The sequence below is a fragment of the Canis lupus genome, chromosome 1 (genome assembly GCF_011100685.1).
Source record: "Canis lupus familiaris isolate Mischka breed German Shepherd chromosome 1, alternate assembly UU_Cfam_GSD_1.0, whole genome shotgun sequence".
NCBI lineage: Eukaryota > Metazoa > Chordata > Mammalia > Carnivora > Canidae > Canis > Canis lupus.
This window is the reverse complement of record NC_049222.1, coordinates 95,591,272-95,604,364: the sequence shown is the minus strand read 5'-3', so window position 1 is coordinate 95,604,364 and position 13,093 is coordinate 95,591,272. Positions and strand designations below refer to the sequence as shown.

Genomic DNA, 13,093 nt, shown 5'->3' with positions numbered 1-13,093 from the left:
GCCAATGGAGCCCCTGCCCCAATGCTTCTGGATTTCCCTTCTCTGGCAGGTGGGCTGGCTTGACTATTCATGAATAATGAATAAAGAGCCTGCAGATCCACCTTAGGTATGTGCTGTCATGCTAGATATTTCATCTTACAAAATTAAAAATGGAAAACACAAACTCATTTGGACTGAGATGGTCACACCATTCAACTTTCACAAAATGGGATTAAATACTCTCCACAAATTAATTTAGAGTAATATGAGCTGGGCAGGATGAGATGATACCAAACAAGTGATGTCGGATTTTGTAATTATTCTATGGCTTTCTTCCTGCATTGGATGCTGCGAGAATTGCCCCCAAGAATCCTACCTCGGGGAAAGGGTTTTAAAAGCCTCTTTTTGGGGGCACCTGGATGGCTCAGTGGTTGAGCATCTGCCTTTGGCTCAGGGCGTGATCCCGGGGCCCTGGGATCGAGTCCCACATCCGGCATCCTGCATGGAGCCTGCTTCTCCCTCTGCCTATGTCTCTGTCTCTCATGAAAAAATAAATAACATCTTTAAAAAAAAAAAAGCCTTTTCTTTCTCTTCTTTGCATGAGTCATGGGTTCACATTCAGGGATCTGTGAGTTGAAAGGGCACAGTCAAGAGATAAATATGCCTCTGGTTGAGAAGCCTTTCCATGGCTTCTTCTGCCCTTTCCCTCACATTGACCGACACAAATGCAGAATATCCTAGCACTGGCGTGGGTGTAAGTCACGGTTCCTGGGCTGTTGGGAGAACGAGCGCCGCAGGAGATGTTCACTTGGATTCAGTCTCCAGTGGATTGTCTGGGGCCTGGCGCCTAGCCGGTTATCTCCAATGGGCGATGGAAACTCTCCCTCCTCTTAGGAATCAAAGCTGTCATCTTCTTACCTTTACAAGCCTGTGCGTCTGATTGCTGCCGTAGCAAGTCACCACACACGTAGTTACTTGAATCAACACCAAGCTTCTACAGCCTGGAGGTCAGGATTTCTCAAATCCTGGAAGGGCTTCAGGATACTCTGTTTCTGAGCCTTTTGCAGCTTCCAGAGCCCATCTGTACTATGCTCCCCTTCCCATCTTCAAAGTAGCATCTTGAAACCCTGTCCCTCTGCCTTTCTCACGTTGCCATCTCTGTCTGCAGCCAGACCCCTCCTGTCTCTCTCTTGCAAAGATCCTGATGATCACACTGAACCCACCCAGCTACTTCAGGATAACCTCCCTACAAGATCCTCAACTTACATCTGCAAAGTCTTTCTGGCTGCCTAATGTGGTATAGTCCCAGGTTCCAGGGATTAGGACATCTTTGGGATTGCCATTCAGCCTTACAAATGCCAAGGCCTGTGCACTCCAACGGACTTGGATTTCACCAAGACCTGATGTGGGCATCACCCCCCACTTGCCTGCTCCGAACAGAGCCAGCACTTTGGCCTGTGTGAACCCATGTGAGGACTGGCCCTTTGCTGTCTGTCTCCTTGGCTTCTACACGGACAGCAAGAAAACATGGGTATGGGGCTGCATGTTTTGGGCTGAAGCTTAATAGCATGATGGCAATTAGAAACGTTAATTAAAAAAAAATTTTTTTTTCTCTTGTTGGGATAGTAATGGAAAACTCTGAACCTCCATGGAGAGAAGGATACGGTGGAAGGAACCCGTCTGCACTCCAGACACATAGGCTCCTGTTTCATGGAATTTTCCTCTTGGAGGAGTAAGCAGTCATTTCCAACTATATCAGAACCAGGACCGCCACACAGTTAACACTTACACCTATTTGATTTCTGTTACCATGTGCTCAGCCCTTGCAGAGCGAAATGGCAGCTGGATGGTACATTGTCCAGAAGAGGGGGCCAAAGACTTTCAGAAATGCCAGGAGCCCTGTCATAATTCCAGCCCATGAAAGGAAGAGGCCTGCCCCAGTGATACAAGCGTGCTGACTCTCCCAATTCTCAATTGCTCCCATGCTGGGCACTCCGCTGGTCTCCATGTACCTCGTTGGAAATCAATCATGCAGAACTTGGGTGTCTTGGGACCTCTCACTTCCCCATTTAAGGACCTGCAGCCCCTCCAGGGTCAAAGAAGTTAGGAATACCTGCTTTGTGTATTTTCTGTTTTGTTTTTGGTTTTGGTCAGTCATAAAAGGACTTTGAGAATTCACAACAGAAATTAGTGTCAAAAGCTCAAAATCTCCTTCTCTCTCTCTCTGGATAGAAATACTACTGCCAGTTAACTTAATAGACTTTTAAACATCACATATTTGCATTCTTTCCTTGAATGACTCCCATTCTCCGTTTGTTGGAACTCACAACCTGCAATGATGCACTCAGAGTAGTCTCTGTGTGCCACCATGACCACGTGTTGGGTTTTCCCGTGGATGTGATTGACTAGGGACCTTGGCTGTGAGATGTGGAAAATTAGGAAGGAGACCTGGACCCAGAGACTGATGGGACAGAGAAGAAAAGAAATGAATCCCAGTTCTTGTGTTGTCCCCCCAAAACAAAGCAAGTGACGACGGAACACTGGCTTCTAAAGAACCCTTGTGACCAAAACACCAGCAGCATTGTGGGTAGAGGGTGGGCAAAGCCCCCTGCCCTTCTTCAAGGGCACACATGACCTCACATTGACTTTCTAGCTTTAAAGGGGGCTCTTGCCTGTGTCACCAGACAACTGTGTCTACGGTAAAAATAACCCGACTGGTGAGTAGCATTTGAGGGCACCTCCATAGGGGCTAGGCTGTAACAAGAACCAGAGCACTGCCACTGCTCGTGTACCTGTTAGGGGCTGAGTTGTGGGCACTTCCCCAGAATTCATATGTTCAAATCCCAATCCCTAGTACCTCGGGATGCTACTGCATTTGGAGATGAGGTCATTACAAAGGTGATTAAGTTAAATGAGGCCATGAAGGTGGCTCTGATGTCATCTGACTGGTGTCCTTGTAAGAAGGAGAAATAAGGGCACAGATATGCACTGAGAGGACCATGTGAGGACCCAGGGAAGGGACAGCTGCCAACATGCCCAGGAGAGAGGCCTTGGGACACCAGCCCTGCCCACACCTTGATCTTGGACTTCAGCCTCCAGATGGTGAGTTAATGAGTATATGCTGTTGAAGCTGCGCATCTGTGGTGTTTCGTGCTGGCCGCCTTGCCGACTGGACCAGCACCTGTTTCCAGGAACCCCGTCCCTGTTCTAAAAGGTGTCTTCTCTGTATAATTTTGTGCAGTGCTGGGCATGCCCCAGCAGAGGATGCTAGCAGCTTCTGCTGAAAGAGGAGACTGTGCAGCTCTCCAGATCTCACCTGCCCTGGGAGGTCAGCGGGGAAGGTGGTGTTGGGATGCCCCAGCCCCAGTCCAGCATCTCTGTCTCCAGCTCAGGGTGACGGGAGGTGTCTAGTTTCTGCAACCTCTGACTTCTGAATCCCAAGGTGTTGGGAGCCAGCAGTGTCCGTGGTCCCCTCATCCAGCCAAAGAACAGAAGGACCTGGCATGTGTGGCCAGAAAAGCACAGACTGCCTCTCGGTTCCTGTGGGTGTTAATCAGCTCATGTCACAGGCCACACGTCACACGTCAGCGCTCGGAGATTCCGTTGACTGAGTGTGCCTCCTGCAGTGAGAACTACGGTGGGTGCATCCTGGCTGCCCCCTTGCCACCCGCCTTCCAGCAGCTAGGGCTTCAGACAACTCTGCGCTCAGCCCAACAGAGCCTTGACCCCTGGCCGAGCAGGGCGCCAGCTGCACAGACGCCAATCCTGGCTTCGTGTCCTGCTGACTCTGCCTGTACGCGGGTTGGTGTTTGGTTCTGAGTGTCAGGCTGTGATCTGAGTCCAGTGTCCATAACTGATGGGTTTGTGGCTGAGAAGCTTGACAGGCGGGGTTTGTGCTGTTGCACCAGTGCCAAGAGGAGGGGAGCCTCTGGGGGCCCCTGCTGCTGTCTGTCCTCCTCTGTCTCCCTGGGACTCAGTTTCCATGTAAACAAGGGTTTGCTGTTAACTTTTTATGCTTCTCCTTGGCTCTCGGGTTGCTTCCCTGATACTCACTTGTTTTTAGGTTAATACGAACAACACATTTTGAATAATTTTAATTTAAAAATGAGTACTGGCTCGGTGTGTGTTGCAAAAGCACAATGACTAAGAGTCCTCTGTCTGGAAATTGCTTGTTGCAACTCAAACCAGCCTTGAACACTGTTCTTTGCACATTGCAGCGTCTCCTTTTCAGCAGCCCTCTCCTTCTGGCAAACTCCTGCTCATGCCTTGCATCTCTGCACAAATGCCACCTGCCCCGGGAAGCCCACCCTGTTTTCACCCAGGCTCAATTTGATTGGCACATCATTGACATCATTTCTGTAATCCTTTCCCCATTGCTGTGAGATTTTCTTCCTAATCTTCATAAACTTTGTGAGAAGGGTTTGGTAATTGCTTTAAAAAGTAAACTCTCTGCTACTGCATTCTCCACCATTTGCTCTCAGGTATTTACCCTGGACACATGATAGCATGCATGCACACAGAGACTTGTGCATGATGTTTATAGCAGCTTTAAGTATATTAGTCAAAAAACAAGAGACAGTGCAGGACCCCTGGTGGCTCAGCGGTTGAGCGGTTGAGCATGTGATCCTGGGGTCCTGGGGTCGAGTCCCTACATTGGGCTCCCCACGGGGAGCCTGCTTTTCCCTCTGCCTGTGTCTCCACCTCTCTCTGTGAGTCTCTCATGAATAAATAATAAAAACAAAGCAAAAACCCCACCCCAAAACCAAGAGGCAATGCAACTGTCCACCAGCAGGTGAGTGGGTGTGAAGTGTGGTCTCCCCACACAGTGACAGGCTCCTCAGCAACAAAAGGGACAAAGTGATGTGTGTGGAACCACAGAGCTTTCTCAGACACATTTTGATGAGCAAAAGAAACCAGACACAAGAGAATATATACTGTGATCCCATTTATATGAAATTCTAGAAAAGATACATCTGAATTACATCACAGAAAGCAGAGCAGTGGTTGGCTGGGGCTGGGGGAGTGGTGGTGGTAGGCAAGTTAGCCGCTGGGATGGGGTGGGCTCAGTGGCACATCCTCAGAGGTGGCTTCAAAGAGGGCAGGCTCGGGTCCATATCACCGTCCCTGCCAGCGTCAGGGAGGCAGGACTGGATGTGGGTTGGTTTTGCAACCCAAGGAGGCTGCTTCACAGGGAACAGGACCTCCCGGCAGTGGAAAGACTGCTAGAACACGGGGGACACAGGGTCCTCTGAGGCAGTGGCTGCTGTTACAGGCACAGGAGGGGGAGCTGGCTCCCCCAGTTCCTGGGACAGGAGGCAAATGAATGGGGGAAGGTGAAGGGAATTGGTTCCCTAAGCAGAAGTCATAGAAAGACCAGGGACCTGAAACTCAAGCCTGCTCCTCCTGCTGAAACCAGCCGGGTGCCAGTGGTGGGCAGGCTCTGGAGTGTGGGGCACAGGGGGGCTGCCCTGCACGGAGGCTCACAGGCAGGCCACTGGCCGGTCACACGGGTACGTCCCCACTCAGTTTGGCCTGGCTCAGGGTTTGGGTGGGGAGCGCCCTCCCGGCCTCCAGGACGCACAAGGAGGTTGGCAGAGCAGGATGGCACATGGCAGGCAGAGTCCCTGCCCACCTCAGCGTCCCACTGCAGTTCCCAGACCCTTTGGCCAGCCCGGGAGGGAGGAAAATGGGCTTTCCCAGCCTCTTTTTCCTTGTCACCAGGTAGGTAGATCTGCCAAATGACTCAGAGGCAGAAGAGCAAGATCAAAGTGGAGAGAGAAGCAGGGGTGTGAGGGGACTCTGGCACGAGGGGGCACGGACACCCCAAGTGCAGAAAGCCACACCAACGTGGGAGCAGGTTGCGTCTCCAGGAAGCTGTGCGTCTTCAAGGGTCCTTTGCACACGTCTCACGGAATCTGTTTCATTTGAAAACCTCTGCGTATGTAGGCAGTGACTGAAGTGGGACTGAAGTGGGAAACATTTGTTGAAAATAGGACAAGCCAGGGACTCCCGGGGGGCTCAGTGGTTGAGCATCAGCCTTTGACTCAGGGCGTGATCCCGGGGTCATGGGATTGAGTCCCGCATTGGGTTCCCCGCAGGGAGCCTGCTTCTCCCTCTGTCTGTGTCTCTGCCTCTCTCTGTGTGTCTCTCATGAATAAATAAATACAATCTTAAAAAGAAAAAAAGAAATGACAATAGGACAGCAGGTGCATCAGAGCTAACGAGAGTCCTCCCTGTGACGACACCATTTCGGGGACCGCTGCTGGCCACCGCCGAGGACTTGCTGCCTTTTGTGTGCAGGTGGTGACACGGGCTCAGACACAGGAAGAAGGTTTAAACTATTTTTCACATCCACCCTATTACTAACAACTCACTGCATTTTAAAAACAAAACTGATCAGAGCATGTTAATAACCGTTTATTACAAACAGCTACTTCCCAGATCAAGTTAAAGGGTTTGGTTTGGTTTGTCCCTAAACACCACCATTTAAATTTGTTGAACAATCAAGCCTTATCTCCTGTTTCTTCCAGCCTTTTCCCTGGTGGCCTTTCCCTCCCTTTGATGGGAAAGAAGTCCTGCCAAAATGTCTTTATGAGACAAACTTTACCCCCCCTGAGGATTGGGTCACGGTCAGCCAAGCAGAGGTGTGCCTGAAGATGGAACATTCCCAGGTGTACGCACGCTGACCTGGGTAGCCACTCCTCCTTCTCTTTCTCTTTCTCCTTCTCCTTCTCTTTTTCCTTCTCTTTCTTCTCCTCCTCCTCCTCCTTCTTCTCCTCTTTAATTTTTTAAGTTTTTAGAAAGATTTTATTTATTTATTCATGAGAGACAGAGACAGAGAGAGAGAGAGAGAGGCAGAGACACAGGCAGAGGGAGAAGCAGGCTCCATGCAGGGAGCCCGATGTGGGACTCAATCCTGGGACTCCAGGACCACGCCCTGGGCCCAAGGCAGGCACTAAACCTCTGAGCCATCCAGGGATCCCCTAATTTTTAAAAAAAATTTCTCAAAAAAAGTATTTATTTATTTATTTATTTATTTATTTATTTATTTATTTATTTATCTATTTATTTATAGAGCAAGAAAGAGCATGAGCAGGGAGGAGAGGGAGGAGCAGGCTTGCTGCCAAGCAGGGAGCCCCACATGGGGCTGGGTCCCAGGATCCTGGGACCATGACCTGAGCTGAAGGCAGATGCTTCACCGGCTTAGACACCCAGGTGCCCTGGGTAGCCAGTTCTTAGTCTGAACAGATGATGTTTCTGAGCCACGTTGCCGGTGGTGGGCTTTTCTCCTCCTAGGGTCATGGTGCTATGAGACCTAACAGTGAACCTCAGTTTCATTTGCAGCCTTGATATAGGGTTAAATCGGGAGGGGCTCAGATGGCTTAACCACATGCTCCCCCCATCTTCACCCCCACAGGTAGGGTCACCCCCCAGCACCCCTGCGGGTCACAGGGGCCGGGTGCAATCCTCCTCCCCACTGTGAGTGTATGTGGCTAATGAGCTGCTGTCAGTCTCATCTGTCCTGTGTGGGGTGCTGTGTGTTCGGCCCTCCCTGGAAAGCGACGTGGGACTCCCTCTTTCAGCAGGATGAATGGGGGCATTTGAAGAGTCACATATGAAGCACATGTCTGCATGACTTCTTGTGCCCTTTAGGCATGATGAGTCACCAGCTCTGGGGCAGTGACTGTGCAGCCTGTGCGGGGCACCATTCCACCTGCCTCTGGTTCCTCTCATGAAAACTCCTCTTCTGAGGGCTGGCACCTGCCCCTCCCCCTCACTGTTGCTTAGGAACACCTCTCTGCTTCCTTCTCCCGTGACAAGCCCTCTCCCCAGAGCTCCCTCATTTTTCTGGGTTGGCTGGTATTCTGTTCCCTGTGGGTTAATCCATCTAAATCTCCAATGAAGCTCCCGTTTCAGATCCCCAGCTGACTCTGGGATGCATCTGTATTAATGGTCAGGCATCTCTGGTGGTTTCTAGAGCGAACTTGAGAGGCAACATGTATCTGACTGCCTATGGACGTCATGCACTCCCCACCCCACCCCCCGCCCCCGGGAGTGAATTGGGTGCCTTTCCTCATTGTGAAGCTTCAGAATTACTGTGGGCAGATGTGAGCATCCGAGCGGCACTTTCTCTGTTGCTCTAGGGGCAGCATGTGAGGAACGGGAAGCTGGTTGGGTCAGTGAAGTCCAAACAGTGCAATGGTTTGGCTCCTTGTTTTCAACTTCTCTCTAAGGGATGGCCTAGGTAGGACTCATGACGTCAGAGCCCGGTTGTCATTTGTGTGAGCCTTCGGACTCATGCAGTTGTGCGTTACCTAAGTGTAGGTGGGTGGGGCACCCGATGACAGACATAGCATCCAGGACCTCCTGGCCACTGCAGCGGCTTGTTGAGCGGCTCCAGACTCAGATACTGACACTAGTTCTGCTGTGTGGTTTCCCTACCATACCACCAAGCGATTAGCTTCATTCTGACAGTATCTACCTGGAGACAGCATCAGATCGCACAGGTTAAGGACTCAAATCCTGCAAAACTGGCCCCCACCCTGCATCAGATATTAATCACTTATGCTACTGATTGGTTCTGGCTGTAGGTTGGTTCTCATGAGCCATTCTCCCAACCCCGTCCTGGGTTTGATGAATTTGCTGGAATGGCTCACAGACCTAAGAGAAACATTTTACTTACTGGAGAATGGGTTTATTATAAAAGGATAAAACTCAGAAACAGACAGATGGAAGAGATGCATAGAGCCAGGTATAGGGAGGGGCGCAGAACTTCCAGGCTCCCTTCAGGGGCCAGGTCTCCAAACTTCCCACCCACGCTCCCCCAGTCCTTTGGGGTTTAATTGTTTTTTTGTTTTTGTTTTGTTTGCTATCACTGCCATTCCCTGAAATAACTCTTCTCAAAGTAACTTGCAAAAACCACTCATAACCATCATAAATAGATGTGTTTTTAACACTTATCTTAATGCATCACAGAATGTCAAATGCATCTCTTCACATAAAAAAATATTGTTTACTTCATACTAAGTGGTGAGTACTTTTTAAATATTGTTATTCCAAGTGTTTATAAACACTTCTCCAAATGCATTACAGATGATTTATCACATCCATTCCCTGTGAAAACACTCTTCTGGGTTTTTATGTAGGCTTCATTACTAGGTAAAATTGATTAAATCATTGGCCATGGGTGACTGATTCAACGTCTAGCCTCTCCCCCCTCCTCAGGGTTGGGGGGCTGGGGCTGAAAGGTCTAAGTACTCTCTGTGGCAACCAGCACCTACCCCTCTGTGCTTTCTGAAAGTCACCACGTTAACATAAACTCATGGTTGAGAGGGATCTGTTATCAATACCAAGACACCTTTACTGCTCTTATCATCTAGGGAATTCCAAGATTTTAGGAGCTCCATGCCAGAACTGGAGATGAAGACCAGATGGATGTTTCTCATTATAAATCACAATATCATGCGGGTTCTTCTTCCAGGGGTCTATTGCGAGTTGCTCCTTTGGAGATGGAATTTACCTTGCTAGCTCTCTAGTAAGACTTTCTTTAGCGGAATGCATGCTGACCTCAGAGGTCTCATGCGATGGGGTCCCTACCACTGACCCCCTTAGAGACCCGCATCTCTTGACCCCACCTCTGGTCCTGTGAGTCTCCTTGGTCAGGATGCTCTTCCCACCTTCCAGTCCAGGCTGTAACCAACCCCTTGACAATTCTTCCTGGAGTCTCCAGTTTATGAGCTTGTATCTATCTTTCTTTCCTCTGGATTATTATTTGTTAAAATTTTATTTATTTATTCATGAGAGATACAGAGAGAGAGAGGGAGAGAGGCAGAGACACAGGCAGAGGGAGAAGCAGGTTCCCTGGGGGGAGCCCAATCCAGGACTGGATCCCAAGACCCCAGGATCATGAGCCACCCAGGTATCCCCCCTCTGGATCCTTTACCCAAGGACTCAGCCTTGCCTGGGTGGCATGGCCATGGCCTCCAGCAAGGTCACAGTGACCTACATTCTAAGGCAATAAAAGGCTTGCTGTGCAGTTTCAGCATGCAACAAACAACTCACTGACATTTTAAATTGACTAGAGTCTTTTCAGTTTGTGCTTTTGTTCTTTGTCTAGTATCAGCCATCCCATCAGGGAATAGATGGCATGTCTGGTGCCATCTTAAGTACTGTTTCAGTGGTAGGTGTCCCGAATTCCCTTTCTTTTACGGCTTCTGCACTTTGTTTCCATGAATGTATTTCTCAGACACAGGTTCCTTTCTGAAGTGATACCTTCATTCTGGTGCAAAGGAGTTCCCTGTCAGCTCAACAGAGTATTCTTGTTCCTTTTCTAAAATCCTACTCTTGTACCAAGGCTCCATTGATTATCACAAAAGCAGTACAAAAGGTCCTGGTTGAGCACCTGTCACTTAATCTCTTTCAGAAACTAATGAAGAGAAACCAAACCATGTGGTAAGATGAGTCAGGTTTAGTTCTGAACAAATTGGCAGTTGCTTAAAAAAATGATTTGGGCTTGAACAGGGAGTGTGAGAGAAATGCACTCGGATTTTCATTTTTTTCCTGCCTCGGTGGGATAGAGTCTTGGTCTTTGAGGTGATGTTGGGTATTTTGGTTCACAATCAAATGATTAATGGTAACTTTATAATATGTATATTTTTAAAATGCAAAATATATTTTTCTCCAAGTGGCTTTTGAAACAGGAGCCCATGCAGCCATGACCTGCATATGAAGACAGAGAGCCAGAGAGGTGAAGGTGGAATTTGCAGCACTGACAACTCCATTCACACACAGCTGTCTACTTATCAGACCCCATGAGCCCAAGGTACTCTGTTCTCTTACTGGCTCTGGAAAACGTAAGGCTCAGTGATTTGTAAATGTACATCAACTCTCTGAGAGAGGTAGACTCAAAGCTAATTTTAGAATACGAAGAAAACCACTGTGTGCTTTCTCTTAGATTTCTAGATGGCATGGTTGACTTAATTTTACACACAAACAAGTTATTCACATTTCGGAGAATATTATCAACTCAGTTCAGTTCAGCGCAGTACTTGTTTGTTGAGCTGCTGAATCTGGGGGAAGTGGAGTTCAGATTCCTCCTTTGCTACACAGAGAAGTAGAATTATTGGGTCCAAGGAGACAACCATTCCTAGGACTCTTGAAGTCTGTGTTCCAATTCCTTTCCAGTAGAGTTTAATTTTTCACCTACCTTTCATCCTTTTCCCGTGGGGACTGTGGATGTCCACATTCTGAGAGCAGCATTTCTCCTGCAAGACATTGGTTCCCCCCTCCTTCAGAGTGAGAGCCACTGCTCTGCACAGCTGAGACCAGGCTTGGGCACCTGCATGACAGCTACGTGGAGCCAGGCTTTTCCTGAGTGCCACCTGCATGCCACCTAGGGCTATGTGTGACACCCAGCACACGCTGGTACAGCCTAGGAGGAGGGGACCCCCATGATAGTTGCGGAATGAGTGAATGCATGAGTCTTCTTAAGCTCACACCCTCTCCTCTTCCTTGTTGTCTCCAGCAGGCCTGACGCTGACCCCTCCCTTGCCACAGCCATGACTGCTCATATCACTGGTTTGGCTACTTGTGTTCAACTTGCTTATCACATTGTTCACATATCATTTTGAAAAGATCTGAAACAGCTTGCGCCTAGACATATAACATGTGTTATGGTGCCTTGGTGCATTTGTAACACTCCCGTGGAGAGGAGTACCAGAAATTCACCAGGGAAATGCTATTTTTCTGTCTTGGTCTCTGACCTTGTCCTATCTAAAATAAAGCCCTCCCTCCCAGTGTTAAATTGCATTTCTTCTGTTTGCTTGTCATCTTGTGTCTTTGTGATATTTTCTATCAGGTCCAGTGTCCCTCTCCTGGAGTTTGGGGAAAGACAGAGTGACAAGAGGGTGCAATGGATCATGTGACCAACAAGCCATGTTTTTAGTTGGGGAATATGTTGACATTGGTGCATTTTGCAGAATCTGGGGCTTGAAGCTGTGATTTTGGTAGGTGGGTAGACACAGGCTTCCTGCGTGCACCTTGTGGGCAGTCAGCGCTCGGGTTGTCCATGGGGCAGGGCTCTAGCTAACAGGCAACTGCCCCTTGAACAGCATCCCCTCCTACTAAAGCACACTGAAAAAGGTGTGGTCAGAATTCTCTACCACTCACCTCATGTCTCAAGTGGACCAATGAATACATGGATGCTTTTCATGCATTAGTCTGATTTGCCTCCTGAGAGATTTTTAAAAGTAATTTTCATGTAGATCTATCTTCTTCTCACCCTGAGGTAACAAAGACTGATTTTCCTCTTCCCCTCCAACTCCAGTGAGGCTATGTATCCTCCGGCATTTAGCAAGGCAATCCCACAGGCTGGGGGTGTGTGAATTGCATTATGAAAATAACATATGGCAGACATGATAGTGGGGACGTATATCCTTGTTAAACCTCTGTACTTCAGAGGAGGAATCAGTGTGGACATTCAGGGTGTGAGGTCACTATCTATGGAACCCAATGGGGCTGAAATGTTGGGATGTTTAGCCATAGGTGTGGAATTACAAGAGGAAAATGTTTCCTCGGCGTGTGGTCCAGACTGGTTTTGAGGAAGGGAAGAGCATGGAATGAGCTCGGATCACCTGGCCATCCTAGATGAAAAGACTCATGTGCTCAGATCTCTCCTGAAAACACTATGGAAGCTCTTAGAGGTTGTGACCTTGTCCCTCTACAGTATAGATAGGCAGGTGCTGTGGACTGGATGTTGGTGTCCTGTCCCCCATCCCCTATTCATATGTTGAACCCCTAAGCCCCAATGCAGTGATATTCTTTGGGAGGTCATTAGGGTTAGATTAGTCATAAGGGTGGGCCCCTCATGACTGGATTAATGGCTTCACAAAAGACAGACAGGAGCCCTCTCTTCCCCATGGAAGGATACGGTGAGAAGACAGTGATCTATGAACTGGGCAGTGGGCTCTCACCAGATACCACACCTGTTGGCACCTTGACCTTGGACTTACAGCTACCAGGAATATGATAGGTGAGAGCTTGTAGTTTAAGCCACCAGTCTGTGGTATTTTGTTGTAGCAGCCTGAACTAAGACAGCCGGTATTTTCGTGTCCAC

General features: G+C 48.8%; 1 long non-coding RNA gene across 8 annotated transcripts in view; it reads left to right on the top strand.

Moving 5' to 3' along the window:
* Positions 1-13,093, top strand: part of LOC111097000 — a 41,904-nt gene that overhangs the window by 12,091 nt on the left and 16,720 nt on the right. For 4 of the 8 annotated variants that reach the window (XR_005354305.1, XR_005354308.1, XR_005354304.1 and 1 more), the window contains exons 2-3: positions 1,606-3,772; positions 10,665-10,801. This is a non-coding gene — a long non-coding RNA (uncharacterized LOC111097000). Of the gene's footprint in view, positions 1-1,605; positions 3,773-10,664; positions 10,802-11,836; positions 11,985-13,093 lie in introns of all 8 variants that reach the window. The other 4 variants (XR_005354310.1, XR_005354309.1, XR_005354307.1 and 1 more) reach the window with 4 other exon arrangements.